Source organism: Oncorhynchus mykiss, chromosome 5 (assembly GCF_057628025.1).
Source record: "Oncorhynchus mykiss isolate SJ-2025 chromosome 5, ASM5762802v1, whole genome shotgun sequence".
NCBI classification, from domain to species: Eukaryota; Metazoa; Chordata; class Actinopteri; order Salmoniformes; family Salmonidae; genus Oncorhynchus; species Oncorhynchus mykiss.
This window is the reverse complement of record NC_143026.1, coordinates 9,416,504-9,431,003: the sequence shown is the minus strand read 5'-3', so window position 1 is coordinate 9,431,003 and position 14,500 is coordinate 9,416,504.

Sequence of the window (14,500 nt, the reverse complement as noted above, 5' to 3'; positions counted from 1 at the left end):
GTGGTGTCGTGTGTGTCCAGTGTGTTTTCCAGTGTGTGTCCAGTGTGGTGTCCAGTGTGTGTCCAGTGTGTGTCCAGTGTGGTGTCCAATGGGGTGTCCAGTGTGTGTCCAGTGTGGTGTCCAGTGTGTGTCCAGTGGGGTGTCCAGTGTGTGTACAGTGTGTGTCCAGTGTGGTGTCCAGTGTGGTGTCCAGTGTGTGTCCAGTGTGGTGTCCAGTGTGTGTCCAGTGGGGTGTCCAGTGTTTGTCCAGTGTGGTGTCCAGTGTGGTGTCCAATGGGGTGTCAAGTGTGTGTCCAGTGTGTGTCCAGTGTGGTGTCCAGTGTGGTGTCCAGTGTGGTGTCCAGTGGGGTGTCCAGTGGGGTGTCCAGTGTGGTGTCCAGTGTGGTGTCCAGTGTGTGTCCAGTGTGCTGTCCAGTGTGGTGTCCAGTGTGGTGTCCAGTGGGGTGTCCAGTGGGGTGTCCAGTGTGGTGTCCAGTGGGGTGTCCAGTGTGGTGTCCAGTGTGGTGTCCAGTGTGTGTACAGTGTGGGTCCAGTGGGGTGTCCAGTGTGGTGTCCAGTGTGGTGTCCAGTGTGTGTCCAGTGGGGTGTCCAGTGTGTGTCCAGTGTGTCCAGTGGGGTGTCCAGTGTGGTGTCCAGGGTGTGTCCAGTGTGGTGTCCAGTGGGGTGTCCAGTGTGGTGTCCAGTGGGGTGTCCAGTGTGTGTCCAGTGTGGTATCCAGTGTGGTGTCCAGTGTGTATCCAGTGTGGTGTCCAATGGGGTGTCAAGTGTGTGTCCAGTGTGTGTCCAGTGTGGTGTCCAGTGTGGTGTACAGTGTGTGTCCAGTGTGGTGTCCAGTGTGGTGTCCAGTGTGGTGTACAGTGTGGTGTCCAGTGTGTGTCCAGTGTGTGTCCAGTGTTTGTCCAGTGTGGTGTACAGTGGGGTGTCCAGTGTGTATCCAGTGTGGTGTCCAGCGGGGTGTCCAGTGTGTGTCCAGTGTGGTATCCAGTGTGTGTCCAGTGTGTGTCCAGTGTGGTGTCCAGTGTGGTGTCCAGTGTGTGTCCAGTGTGGTGTCCAGTGTGGTGTACAGTGGGGTGTCCAGTGTGTGTACAGTGGGGTGTCCAGTGTGTGTCCAGTGTGTTTCCAGTGGGGTGTCCAGTGTGTGTCCAGTGTGCTGTCCAGTGTGTGTCCAGTGGGGTGTCCAGTGTGGTGTCCAGTGTGTGTCCAGTGTGTGTCCAGTGTGGTGTCCAGTGTGGTGTCCAGTGGGGTGTCCAGTGGGGTGTCCAGTGTGGTGTCCAGTGTGTGTCCAGTGTGGTGTCCAGTGGGGTGTTCAGTGGGGTGTCCAGTGTGGTGTCCAGTGTGTGTCCAGGGGGAAACAACAGCTGTGCTTACGCCATGTCAGGCCCATGTCACATTCCACACGTCCACTTCCACACTGATCCACAATCAGCTGTGGATGGCAAACAGGAGCTTACTGTAGAGAACGAGGTATGCAATATACACACTCCCTTACAATAGCTTGTCTTGTCTGTTGGTTCTATGCCTCCACTTTCCCAGCTTCCTACTCTGAACTCAAGAGGAGAAGTGATATCTTCATTATGACTCTTTATGTCATTTAAGGCTTTATCAATGCAACATAATCCCCACTGTAAGGTAAGTTACTGACAAAACTGAGATCTCATATTTGCGGATGGAAAGCACTGTCTATCTTCTGTCTATGTTTCTATTTTCAAATAATAGTCCCCACTGGGTGGTGAATGTAGTCCCCTCTGGGTGGTGAAAGTAGTACCCTCTGGGTGGTGAATGTAGTCCCCTCTGGGTGGTAAATGTAGTCCCCTCTGGGTGGTGAAAGTAGTACCCTCTGGGTGGTGAATGTAGTCCCCTCTGGGTGGTGAATGTAGTCCCCTCTGGGTGGTGAATGTAGTCCCCTCTGGGTGGTGAATGTAGTCCCCTCTGGGTGGTGTATGTAGTCCCCTCTGGGTGGTGCATGTAGTCCCCTCTGGGTAGTGAATGTAGTCCCCTCTGGGTGGTAAATGTAGTCCCCTCTGGGTAGTGAATGTAGTCCCCTCTGGGTGGTGAATGTAGTCCCCTCTGGGTGGTGAATGTAGTCCCCACTGGGTGGTGAATGTAGTCCCCTCTGGGTGGTAAATGTAGTCCCCTCTGGGTGGTGAATGTAGTCCCCTCTGGGTGGTGAATGTAGTCCCCACTGGGTGGTGAATGTAGTCCCCTCTGGGTGGTAAATGTAGTCCCCTCTGGGTGGTGAATGTAGTCCCCTCTGGGTGGTGAATGTAGTCCCCACTGGGTGGTGAATGTAGTCCCCTCTGGGTGGTGTATGTAGAGCCTGAAAATTGCCCAATAGAAACCTTCTCTGAGTTTTTGAAAGCTCATTTTCTGCAGTAACATTATCGTGAAACTGTGATTGAGTTAAACACAGTCGTTAATGTAACATTCTTAAAGGTGTGTGAAGTGTTCAACTATATGTAAGACAAGATAGCTCAGCTCACAGAGTGATAACTGGTGTACCCCATACGCAGGTAGCCTAGTGGTTAGAGGGGGGGTCAGGTAGCCTAGTGGTTAGAGCGTTGGGCCAGTAACCGAAAGATTGCTGGATCGAATCCCTAAACTGACAAGGTGAAAAGCTGTTGTTCTGCCCCTGAGCAAGGCAATTAACCCACTGTTCCCCAGGTGTCCCCCTACTATAACCAAAGTTGCGCCCCTGAGTGTGTACATATATTTTTTTATTATTATTATTATTTATTTATTTTACCCCTTTTTCGTAGTATCCAATTGTTGTAGTAGCTACTATCTTGTCTCATCGCTACAACTCCCGTACGGGCTCGGGAGAGACGAAGGTTGAAAGTCATGCGTCCTCCGATACACAACCCAACCAAGCCGCACTGCTTCTTAACACAGCGCGCATCCAACCCGGAAGCCAGCCGCACCAATGTGTCGGAGGAAACACCGTGCACGTGGCAACCTTGGTTAGCGCGCACTGCGCCCGGCCCGCCACAGGAGTCGCTGGTGCGCGATGAGACAAGGACACCCCTACCGACCAAGCCCTCCCCTAACCCGGGCGACGCTAGGCCAATTGTGCGTCGCCCCACGGACCTCCCGGTCGCGACCGGTTACGACAGAGCCTGGGCGCAACCCAGGGACTCTGATGGCACAGCTGGCGCTGCAGTACAGCGCCCTTAACCACTGCGCCACCCGGGAGGCCGTAAATTACATTTTTAATAGTGTATCTTTTCATTAAATGGAGGCCGAAGTCAAGTATGGAAAAGTTTTATGTGTGATCAAAACAACACCAAAGAAGTCTGATATAGTCTGATATAGTCATATGACTTAAATTAGCGTAGTGCAATCAACGGTTTTTTTTCTAAAAACAGCACGAGCAACAACTTTTCACCGTGGCAACATGGAAAGGCTGAATGAATCAGACAAGGCCTAGTCTCTGCACACAGATCACTGTAATTAATTAATGGTTTTCAGCAAGGTGGTAGTTTCCATGGCGACATCAAGACCCACTAGACCCAATCACAATCCTATCTTCACAGGAGGTATGGCTGTTATTCATATGGAGGTATGGCTGTTATTCATATGGAGGTATGGCTGTTATTCATATGGAGGTATGGCTGTTATTCATATGGAGGTATGGCTGTTATTCATATGGAGGTATGGCTGTTACTCATATGGGGGTATGGCTGTTATTCATACGGAGGTATGGCTGCTATTCATTTGGAGGTATGGCTAGGATCTGATGCACTGACAAGTATTTTCAGAGCTAAATGTTAAGAAGATCTAGCTAGACCACTAAAGGAAGACTTTGGGCTCTATTCAATCCGTAAAGCAGAAGTTCAGAGCTGAAGCCCCATTGAAATTTAAAGGCAACATTCCCGCGTTGGCGGAGACCGCATTCACGATAAACGGTGCATATGTCAGCTCAATCTAAAATGACTTTTACATTTCTGTCACGCAAACCTGTACCACTTCAGCGATACAGACTGAATAGAGCCCTTAAAAGACGATTATAAGTGTCGGTTGCGTCATTCACCGTAGTTATTAGGCCTGCGCTAAATATTTTTCTCTTTGCTGGGTTGCCGAGCAACTGGAGTTCATCTCAGATGTTCGAAACACGTGAACGTAAGGTAACACACCGAACATAGAATGGGGTATGGGGAAGAAGGGAAATGGTAAATGGGGATATCTAGTCAGGTGAACAACTGAAGGCCTTCAACTGAAAGAGGGTTGAGAGCATGGGGAGACAAGGGTGAGACTGACCCTGAATAGAGGGTGGAACACAAACAAGGACACACGGATGAAAGGACAAGGACACTCTGCTTGTTTCATCCCCCTTCTTATTCATTTCTTTCTGTTGAGGACAAAATAAAAATACTTCTGGTTCAAGTCGGCAGGCGTAAATGATTTCAAATGTAATTTTGTAATTGAAACGGGCCCTTTGGTTTTCTATAAGGCATGGCAAAGGAATTGACCCCAAACTCTGAAATGAGGACCTGGGGACCATTAAATAGGCCAATTGACACACATTTGATGTCATTCCAGTTTCAACAACAAGAAACAAGAAGCTACGCTAAGCTCTGGTAATATAAGTACATGTGCTTTGGTTCAGAGTATGGTTACACAGAACAGACATGCTGAATTAATTCAACGGTTAGATGGCTCAATCTATGAAAATGGTTTCATTTCAAAGGGGGGCATCATAGAGTCTTTGCAAACCATATGGGAGGTCAGTTACTCAACAGGGGGTGAGAAAGACAGAGGGTGAGAGAGTAAGAGAGAGAGAAAGAGAGGGAGAGAGAGAGATAGGGAGTGGGAGAGAGAGCAAGAGAAAGAGAGCGAGGGAGAGAGAGAGATATGGAGTGGGAGAGAGCAAGAGAGAATAAGAAAGAGAGAAAGATATGGAGTGGGAGAGAGCGAGAGAAAGAGAGAGAGGGAGAGAGAGAGAGGGAGTGGGAGAGAGAGTGAGACAGAGAGAGGGAGATAGGGAGTGGGAGAGAGTAAGAGAGAGAGAAAGAGAGGGAGAGAGAGATATGGAGTGGGAGAGAGAGCAAGAGAGAAAAAGAAAGAGAGAAAGATATGGAGTGGGAGAGAGTGAGAGAAAGAGAGAGAGGGAGTGGGAGAGAGCGAGAGAGAGAGGGAGAGAGAGAGATATGGAGTGGGAGAGAGTGAGACAGAGAGAGGGAGATAGGGAGTGGGAGAGAGTAAGAGAGAGAGAAAGAGAGGGAGAGAGAGAGGGAGTGGGATTGGGAGCGAGAGAGAGAGAGGGAGAAAAAGAAAGAGAGAAAGATATGGAGTGGGATAGAGCGAGAGAAAGATAGAGAGATATGGAGTGGGAGAGAGTGAGAGAGAGAGGGAGAGAGAGAGATATGGAGTGGGAGAGAGTGAGAGAGAGGGAGATAGGGAGTGGGAGAGAGAGAGACAGAGAGAGAGGGATAGGAATAAACAGTGGGACAGTTGCTGACTCGCAAGCACTCCAAGCCCTTGGCTTGAAGAGCTGACGGCACTTGTTGGTAAGGGGGGGGGGCACAGACTGTGAAACAGAGAGTCTATTTAAAGATCTTCCCCCGGAATAGCACACATGTGAAGAGAGAGAGAGCAGCTGTCCTGGGAGGGAGAGCTGGACTGTAGGAGCCCAGCAGGGCTGCCCCCAAATGGCTCTCTATTCCCTATGTAGTGCACTACATTTGACCAGGGCCCATAAGAAACAAAATGCCATTTGGGAAGTGGACAGGAATGTGACAGCAGGAAGGAGGGACATTGATAAAGGGATGTGTTGTTCCTTGATGGGGGCCTTTCATGATGTGTTCTTCATTGATGGGGGCCATTCATGATGTGTTCTTCATTGATGGGGGCCTTTCATGATGTGTTCTTCATTGATGGGGGCCTTTCATGATGTGTTCTTCATTGATGGGGGCCATTCATGATGTGTTCTTCATTGATGGGGGCCATTCATGATGTGTTCTTCATTGATGGGGGCCTTTCATGATGTGTTCTTCATTGATGGGGGCCTTTCATGATGTGTTCTTCATTGATGGGGGCCATTCATGATGTGTTCTTCATTGATGGGGGCCTTTCATGATGTGTTCTTCATTGATGGGGGCCTTTCATGATGTGTTCTTCCTTGATGGGGCCTTTCATGGCCTTTCACCACCCAGTCTTAACAGCAGCTAGGGTTTCAAAATCACTGACACCAATGGAGAGGATTATTATTAAACTAGAGCTGACATGGATATACACTCATGCACGCACGCACGAAAACACACACACACGACACATTCAGTACATTCACACACATAAAAGCTACCAAAGACATGTCAAGTGGCTAACATTACACGTGGAAGACGACATCATTGGATAGCTGGGTGAGTTTATACTAGGACTATAATATATTCCTTACTAGGACTATAATATATTCCTTACTAGGACTATAATCTATTCCTTACTAGGACTATAATCTATTCCTTGCTAGGACTAGAATCTATTCCTTACTAGGACTAGAATCTATTCCTTACTAGGACTATAATCTATTCCTTACTAGGACTATAATCTATTCCTTGCTAGGACTAGAATCTATTCCTTACTAGGACTAGAATCTATTCCTTACTAGGACTATAATCTATTCCTTACTAGGACTATAATCTATTCCTTACTAGGACTATAATCTATTCCTTACTAGGACTATAATCTATTCCTTACTGGGACTATAATCTATTCCTTACTAGGACCATAATCTATTCCTTACTAGGACTATAATCTATTCCTTACTAGGACTAGAATCTATTCCTTACTGGGACTAGAATCTATTCCTTACTAGGACTATAATCTATTCCTTACTGGGACTAGAATCTATTCCTTACTAGGACTAGAATCTATTCCTTACTAGGACTATAATCTATTCCTTACTAGGACTATAATCTATTCCTTGGGAAAACCAAATCACTTTCCATCAGATCTAAAGTGAGAAATGCTCACCATTCTTTGCAGATAAAAAGCACTTTACCACCATAAACAGCTGTTCTCCTACACACAACATCAAATGAATCATCTGCAGCACCACTCCTATATCAAATGAATCATATCCAGCACCACCCCTATATCAAATGAATCATCTCCAGCACCAAACCTATATCAAATGAATCATCTCCAGCACCACTCCAACATCAAAATAATCATCTCCAGCACCACCCCTATATCAAATGAATCATCTCCAGCACCACCCCTATATCAAATGAATCAACTCCAGCACCACCCCTATATGAAATGAATCACCTCCAGCACCACCACAAAACCTACATTGTTTATAGATTGATGAGCAATTTGTTTTATTTAACCCATTATAGAATAAGGCTGTAACATTAAAAAAAATGTGGAAAAAGTCAAGGGGTCTGAATACTTTCAGAATGCACTGTATAAAAATGCTGGGTAGGCCATTATTATATTATGGTAGCCATTATTTTGGCAACCATGGCTATGCACCTATTGGATGATAATGCCCTCATCCACAGGGTACGACTAGTCCCCCAGCTAGCACACTGGATCTGGGCCGATTCCGGCTGAGAGTCGGGGCACTCGGCTGAGAGTCAGACTCGACCGACGTCATGTGGCCAGAGTCTTGGCCGCCTTCGGCAGTATTACTTAAGGCTAGGATGCGGGGATTGAGCTCGGGCCGATTCCGGTGTGAGTTATCTGGCCCAAATGTATTACTTGGGGCTTGGGCCGATTCCGGTGTGAGTTATCTGGCCCAAATGTATTACTTGGGGCCGGGCCGATTGGGGCTACTCTCTGGCAGATGATTACATGGGCTGCTTTGTATAATTAACATTTCATTATTTCTTTATTTATCCATATTTTTTTCTGTGATCATAAAACACAATTAACATTTAAATTACATTCTTTAAGAGTCCTGTTTAAGTTGTATTTTAGTATTTTGATACTTTGTGCAATGCAATTGATAAGCATTAAAAACTTTGTTGATGGATCCTCTCCGAGTGGCGCAGCGGTCTTAAAAACAATGCAAACTGTGTGGCTACAGATGCTGGTTCGATGCTAGCCCAGCAACCGGGAGACCCATGAGGTGACTCACAATTGGCCCAGCGTCATCCAAGTTAGGGGAGGTTTTGGCCTGGCCGGGATGTCCTTGTCCCATCGTGCTGTAGCAACTCCTGTGACAGGCCAGGCGCATGCACACTGACACGGTCACCAGGTGTATGGTGATTCCTCCGACATAATTTTTGGGGGGTGAATGGGTATAATTTGTATGCATAAAATGTGTAACAGTAATATTTAAAATGACTAAATCGAGCAATTTGTATAAATTTATTTAAATTTGCATCGGGCCGCTTCTGGGGGGTTCTAGTAAGATGCCGGCAAAGTCGGCTGAATTCTGGTAGACCGAAACGGCCCGGTGTAGACGGAAACGGCCCGGTGTAGACGGAAACGGCCCGGTGTAGACGGAAACGGCCTGGTGTAGACGGAAACGTCCCGGTGTAGACGGAAACGGCCAGATGTAGACGGAAACGGCCCGGTGTAGACGGAAACAGCCCGATGTAGACGGAAACGGCCCGGTGTAGACGGAAACGGCCCGGTGTAGACGGAAACGGCCCGATGTAGACGGAAACGGCCCGATGATTCTGGGCAGTCATTCATTTTGATTCCGGGGCGAGTCCGACACCCGATTCCGTCCCGATTCAATCAGTTCCGGCCCCCTGGAACAGTGCCACTTCTGGGCCAGTTCCTCATTGCTAGCTGGGCCCTGAATGGTTTGATGAGCATGAAAATTAGGTAAACATGCCATGGCCGTCTCAGTCACCAGATCTCAACCAAATTGAAAACTTCTGGGAGATTCTGGAGCTGCACCCGAGGCAGAGTTTTGCACCACCATTAACAAAACAACAAATGATGGAAGAATCAGTTCCAGACACTTGTAGAACCGATGCCAAGGTGACATAATGTGTTTCCTTTATTTTGGCAGTTACCTGTATATCACTCTAAAACAAACAAATCCTTGTTAAATGCAGCCATGCCTGTCAACCCTGCCTCCACTGATGACTATTACGACTGCGTTGCCTTCAACCGGGCAAAGCCCCGCAGGGCTGTGGCAGCCTGCTTCTGTGGCCTCTCTATTCCAGGAAGGAATGCAAGGTATTTCGTCAGCACAGCTGAAAGGGGGTGGAGGAACACGTAGGCCTGGACCCCGGGGCCTATAAACACACAGGCTATGAGCTGGCAGCTGGGTCTCTTTGTGTGGTGGTCAACTGTGCTTCCTCATGTGTGTGTGTGTGTGTGTGTGTGTGTGTGTCGCCCTCGGTTGTTTAACTTTAGAGCATAGGAGAGTGGGAGCCAGTGCTCTCACTGACTAAGGGGGGCAGTTGGGGGAGCCAGTGCTCTCACTGACTAAGGGGGACAGTTGGGGGAGCCAGTGCTCTCACTGACTAAGGGGGACAGTTGGGGGAGCCAGTGCTGTTACACTGACTAAGGGGGACAGTTGGGGGAGCCAGTGCTCTCACTGACTAAGGGGGACAGTTGGGGGAGCCAGTGCTCTCACTGACTAAGGGGGACAGTTGGGGGAGCCAGTGCTCTCACTGACTAAGGGGGACAGTTGGGGGAGCCAGTGCTCTCACTGACTAGGGGGGACAGTTGGGAGAGCCAGTGCTGTTACACTGACTAAGGGGGACAGTTGGGGGAGCCAGTGCTCTCACTGACTAGGGGGGACAGTTGGGGGAGCCAGTGCTCTCACTGACTAAGGGGGACAGTTGGAGGAGCCAGTGCTCTCACTGACTAGGGGGGACAGTTGGGGGAGCCAGTGCTCTCACTGACTAAGGGGGAAAGTTGGGGGAGCCAGTGCTCTCACTGACTAAGGGGGACAGTTGAGGGAGCCAGTGCTCTCACTGACTAAGGGGGACAGTTGGGGGAGCCAGTGCTCTCACTGACTAAGGAGGACAGTTGGGGGAGCCAGTGCTCTCACTGACTAAGGGGGACAGTTGGGGGAGCCAGTGCTCTCACTGACTAGGGGGGACAGTTGGGGGAGGCAGTGCTGTCACTGACTAGGGGGGACAGTTGGGGGAGCCAGTGCTCTCACTGACTAAGGGGGACAGTTGGGAGAGCCAGTGCTGTCACACTGACTAAGGGGGACAGTAGCCTGGTGGTGAGGTCTACAGTGGTGAAATGGTCTACAGTGGTGAAAGTGGTGAAATGGTCTACAGTGGTGAAATGGTCTACAGTGGTGAAATGTCTCTCAAGTTTGGTTGACAACACCTGGAAAAGGGTCGGGAGAATTGTTCAATAAGGGTAGAGGCTCTGTTTGTGATAAGAACAATACTCTGGGTTTCTGTTCACTGTGACAGGGGGAAATGGGTTAAGTTCATGATTTGCCCATGCAGTCACTGTTTTCCCTGCAGGCTCACTAACCATAATAGAGGCTCTTATCATTGAGAAGAGTTTCTACGAGCTTTCAGACAAAACAGCACGTCATGTGCTGCGATGAAACGGCTTTGAATCGGTTTACCTGATATTTTTTTTGACCCCTTTTCGTGGTATCCAATTGGTAGTTACAGTCTTGTCCCATCGCTACAACTTCTGTACGGACTCGGGAGAGGCGAAGGTCGGGAGCCGTGCATCCTCCGAAACACAACCCCGCCAAGCCGCACTGCTCCTTGACACAATGCTCGCTTAACCCGGAAGCCAGCTGCACCAATGTGTTGGAGAAAACGCCGTACAACTGGCAACCGGGTCAGGATGCATGCACCTGGCCCGCCACAGGAGTCGCTAGAGCGCGATGGGACAAGGACAACCGGGCCGGCCAAACCGCCCCCTAACCCGGATGACGCTGGGTCAATTGTGCATTGCCTCATGGGTCTCCTGGTTGTGGCCGGCTGCGACACAGCCCGGTATCGAACCAGGATCTGTAGTAACGCAGCTAGCACTCAATGCTGTGCCTTAGACCGATGCGGCACTCGGTTGGCCCAAACAAAGAAACTTGACATGATATGAAATGAAACATGCCCTGCATTCTCATGTGTTAGCAAATGAATGTGGTACCTTTCTCCCAAGGATGAACCAGACTTGTGGAGGTCTATAATCCTTTTTCTGAGGTCTTGGCTGATATCTTTTGATTTCCCCATGATGTCAAGCAAAGAGGCACTGAGTTTGAAGGTACACATCCACAGGTACACCTCCAATTGACTCAAATTATGTCAATTAGCCTATCAGAAGCGTCTAAAGCCATGACATAATTTTCTGGGATTTTCCAAGCTGTTTAAAGGCACAGTCAACTTAGTGTATGTACACTTCTGACCCACTGGAATTGTGATACAGTGAATTTATAAGTTAAATAATCTGTCTGTTAACAATTGTTGGAAAAATGACTTGTGTCATGCACAAAGTAAATGTCCTAACCGACTTGCCAAAACTATAAAACAATACATTGGTGGAGTGGTTGACAAACGAGTTTTAATGACTCCAACCTAAGTGTATGTAAACTTCCGACTCCAACTGTATTATTGTTGCATCATGAGACGTTATCAGGCTCCAACCTGTTCAAACGCCTACACAGTTCATACCCTGTTGAAGTTTTATTGCTCTTTTGTAAAATAGAATATTTAACTAGGCAATCTAGTCAAGAACAAATTCTTATTTATAATGACGGCATAGGAACTGCCTTCTTCGGGGGAAGAACGACAGATTTTTACCTTGTCGGCTCGGGTATTTGATCTAGCAACCTTTCTTTTACTGGCCCAACACTCTAACCACCAGGCTACCTGCCGCCCCGTAACGGGGCATGTTTGCTTAATATTTCCGACTAACCCATCCCATCACTACTTTAAAACCTTTTTTATGATCGTTAAGTCAAAGACAAAACTATGTACACAAACTGCTGAAACAAGAGCAAAAAAATAATTTAAACAGATTGTGTACAGATTGATCTTGCGTCTGTACAACTTCTGTGTTAACTTCCTTGATAAGCGGCTAGATTTATATGAAAGAAATTAGCTTTATGTGCCGAATGTGGATCGTGAGGAAAAACAATGCAAATTATTTCCCTGTTCCCTCTGTGTTTATAAGATAAGCATTACATCATGTTGGCTAATCAATCCCAAAATGCCGCAGTAAAAGGTGACACCCCCACCCCCATGACCCCTTGGAGCACAGTTCCAGCTCAGTTAATAAACAGTACTTCAAATCAAAATGAATTGGTCACATACATGTGTTTAGTAGATGTTATTGGTCACATACACGTGTTTAGTAGATGTTATTGGTCACATACACGTGTTTAGTAGATGTTATTGGTCACATACACGTGTTTAGTAGATGTTATTGGTCACATACACGTGTTTAGTATATGTTATTGGTCACATACACGTGTTTAGTAGATGTTATTGGTCACATACACGTGTTTAGTAGATGTTATTGGTCACATACACGTGTTTAGTAGATGTTATTGGTCACATACACGTGTTTAGTAGATGTTATTGGTCACATACACGTGTTTAGTAGATGTTATTGCGGGTGTAGCGAAATGCTTGTGCTTCTAGTTCCCGACAGTTCCTCTTACTGACAGTTGTGGCTGCTTTGTGTGATGTATTGTTGTCTCTACCTTCGTGCCCTTTGTGCTGTTTTCTGTGCTCAATAATGTTTGTACCCTGTTTTGTGCTACTACCATATTGTGCTGCTGCCATGTTGTGTTGTTCTCATGTGGTTGTCATGTTGTGTAGCTACCATGTGGTTGTCATGTTGTGTTGCTACCATGTGGTTATCATGTTGATTTGCTACCATGTGGTTGTCATGTTGTGTTGCTACCATGTGGTTGTCATGTTGTGCTGCTGCCATGTTGTGTTGCTACCATGTGGTTGTCATGTTGTGTTGCTGCCATGCTTTGTTGTCATGTGTTACTGCCATGCTATGTTGTTGTCTTAGGTCTCTCTTTATGTAGTGTTGTCTCTCTTGTCGTGATGTGTGTTTTGTCCTAAATGTTTATTTAATCCTGGCCTTTTGCCTTTTGGTAGGCCATCATTGTAAATAAGAATATGTTCTTCACTGACTTGCCTAGTTAAATAAAGGTTAAATAAAATATAAATAGAACATTTCTGAGGGAAACTATACGTCCTTAAGCAGACAAAGTGGCTAACACTCCCTAGTCCCTTGCCGATGACAAGCATACCCATAACATGATGCAGCCAACACCATGCTTGAAAATATGAAGTGGTACTCAGTGATGTGTTGTGTTGGATTTACCCAAAACATAATGCTTTGTATTCAAGACAAAAAGTGAATTTTCTTCTGACATTTGTTGTAGTATTACAAACTTATTGCAAACAGGATGCATGTTTTGGAATGTTTTTTATTCTGTACAGGCTTCCTTCATTTCACTCTGTCATTTAGGTCAGTATTGAAGAGTAACTACAATGTTGTTGATCCATTCTCAGTTTTCTCCTATCGTTATCATTTAACTCTGTAACTGGTTTAAAAATCACCATTGGCCTCATGGTGAAATTCCCTTAGTAGATGGAGAGGAAGGAAACTGCTGAGTTAGGAAGGACACCTGTATTTTGTAGTGACTGGGTGGGTGTATTGATACACCATCCAAAGTGTAATTAATAACTTCACCATGCTCAAAGGGATCTTCAATGTCTGCTGTATTTTTCCCCCCCCATCTACCAATAGGTGCCTTTCTTTGCAAGGTACTGGAAAACCTCCCTCGTCTTTGTCATTGAATCTGTGCTTGAAATGCACTGCTCAACTGAGGGACCTTTATAAATCACGTTAAACACCATTATTGCACCCAGAGCTAGTCCACGCAACTCATTATATTACGTTTTAAGCAGATTTTTACTCCTGAAGTTATTTAGGCTTAACAAAGGGGTTGAATACTAGTATAAAAAATGACATGGGGTATTTTGTGTAGATCAGTGACTCAAAATCTCAATTGAATCCAATTTAAATTCAGGCTGTAATAACAAAATGTGGAAAAGGTCAAGGGGTGTGAATACTTTTTGAAGGCAAACAAATTGGCTAACCTTCAGCCCTGAGGAAACTATGTCCTCAAGCAGACAAATTGGCTAACCTTCAGCCCTGAGGAAACTATGTCCTCAAGCAGACAAATTGGCTAACCTTCAGCCCTGAGGAAACTATGTCCTCAAGCAGACAAATTGGCTAACCTTCAGCCCTGAGGAAACTATGTCCTAAAGCAGACAAATTGGCTAACCTTCAGCCCTGAGGAAACTATGTCCTCAAGCAGACAAATTGGCTAACCTTCAGCCCTGAGGAAACTATGTCCTCAAGCAGACAAATTGGCTAACCTTCAGCCCTGAGGAAACTATGTCCTCAAGCAGACAAATTGGCTAACCTTCAGCCCTGAGGAAACTATGTCCTCAAGCAGACAAATTGGCTAACCTTCAGCCCTGAGGAAACTATGTCCTCAAGCAGACAAATTGGCTAACCTTCAGCCCTGAGGAAACTATGTCCTCAAGCAGACAAATTGGCTAACCTTCAGCCCTGAGGAAACTATGTC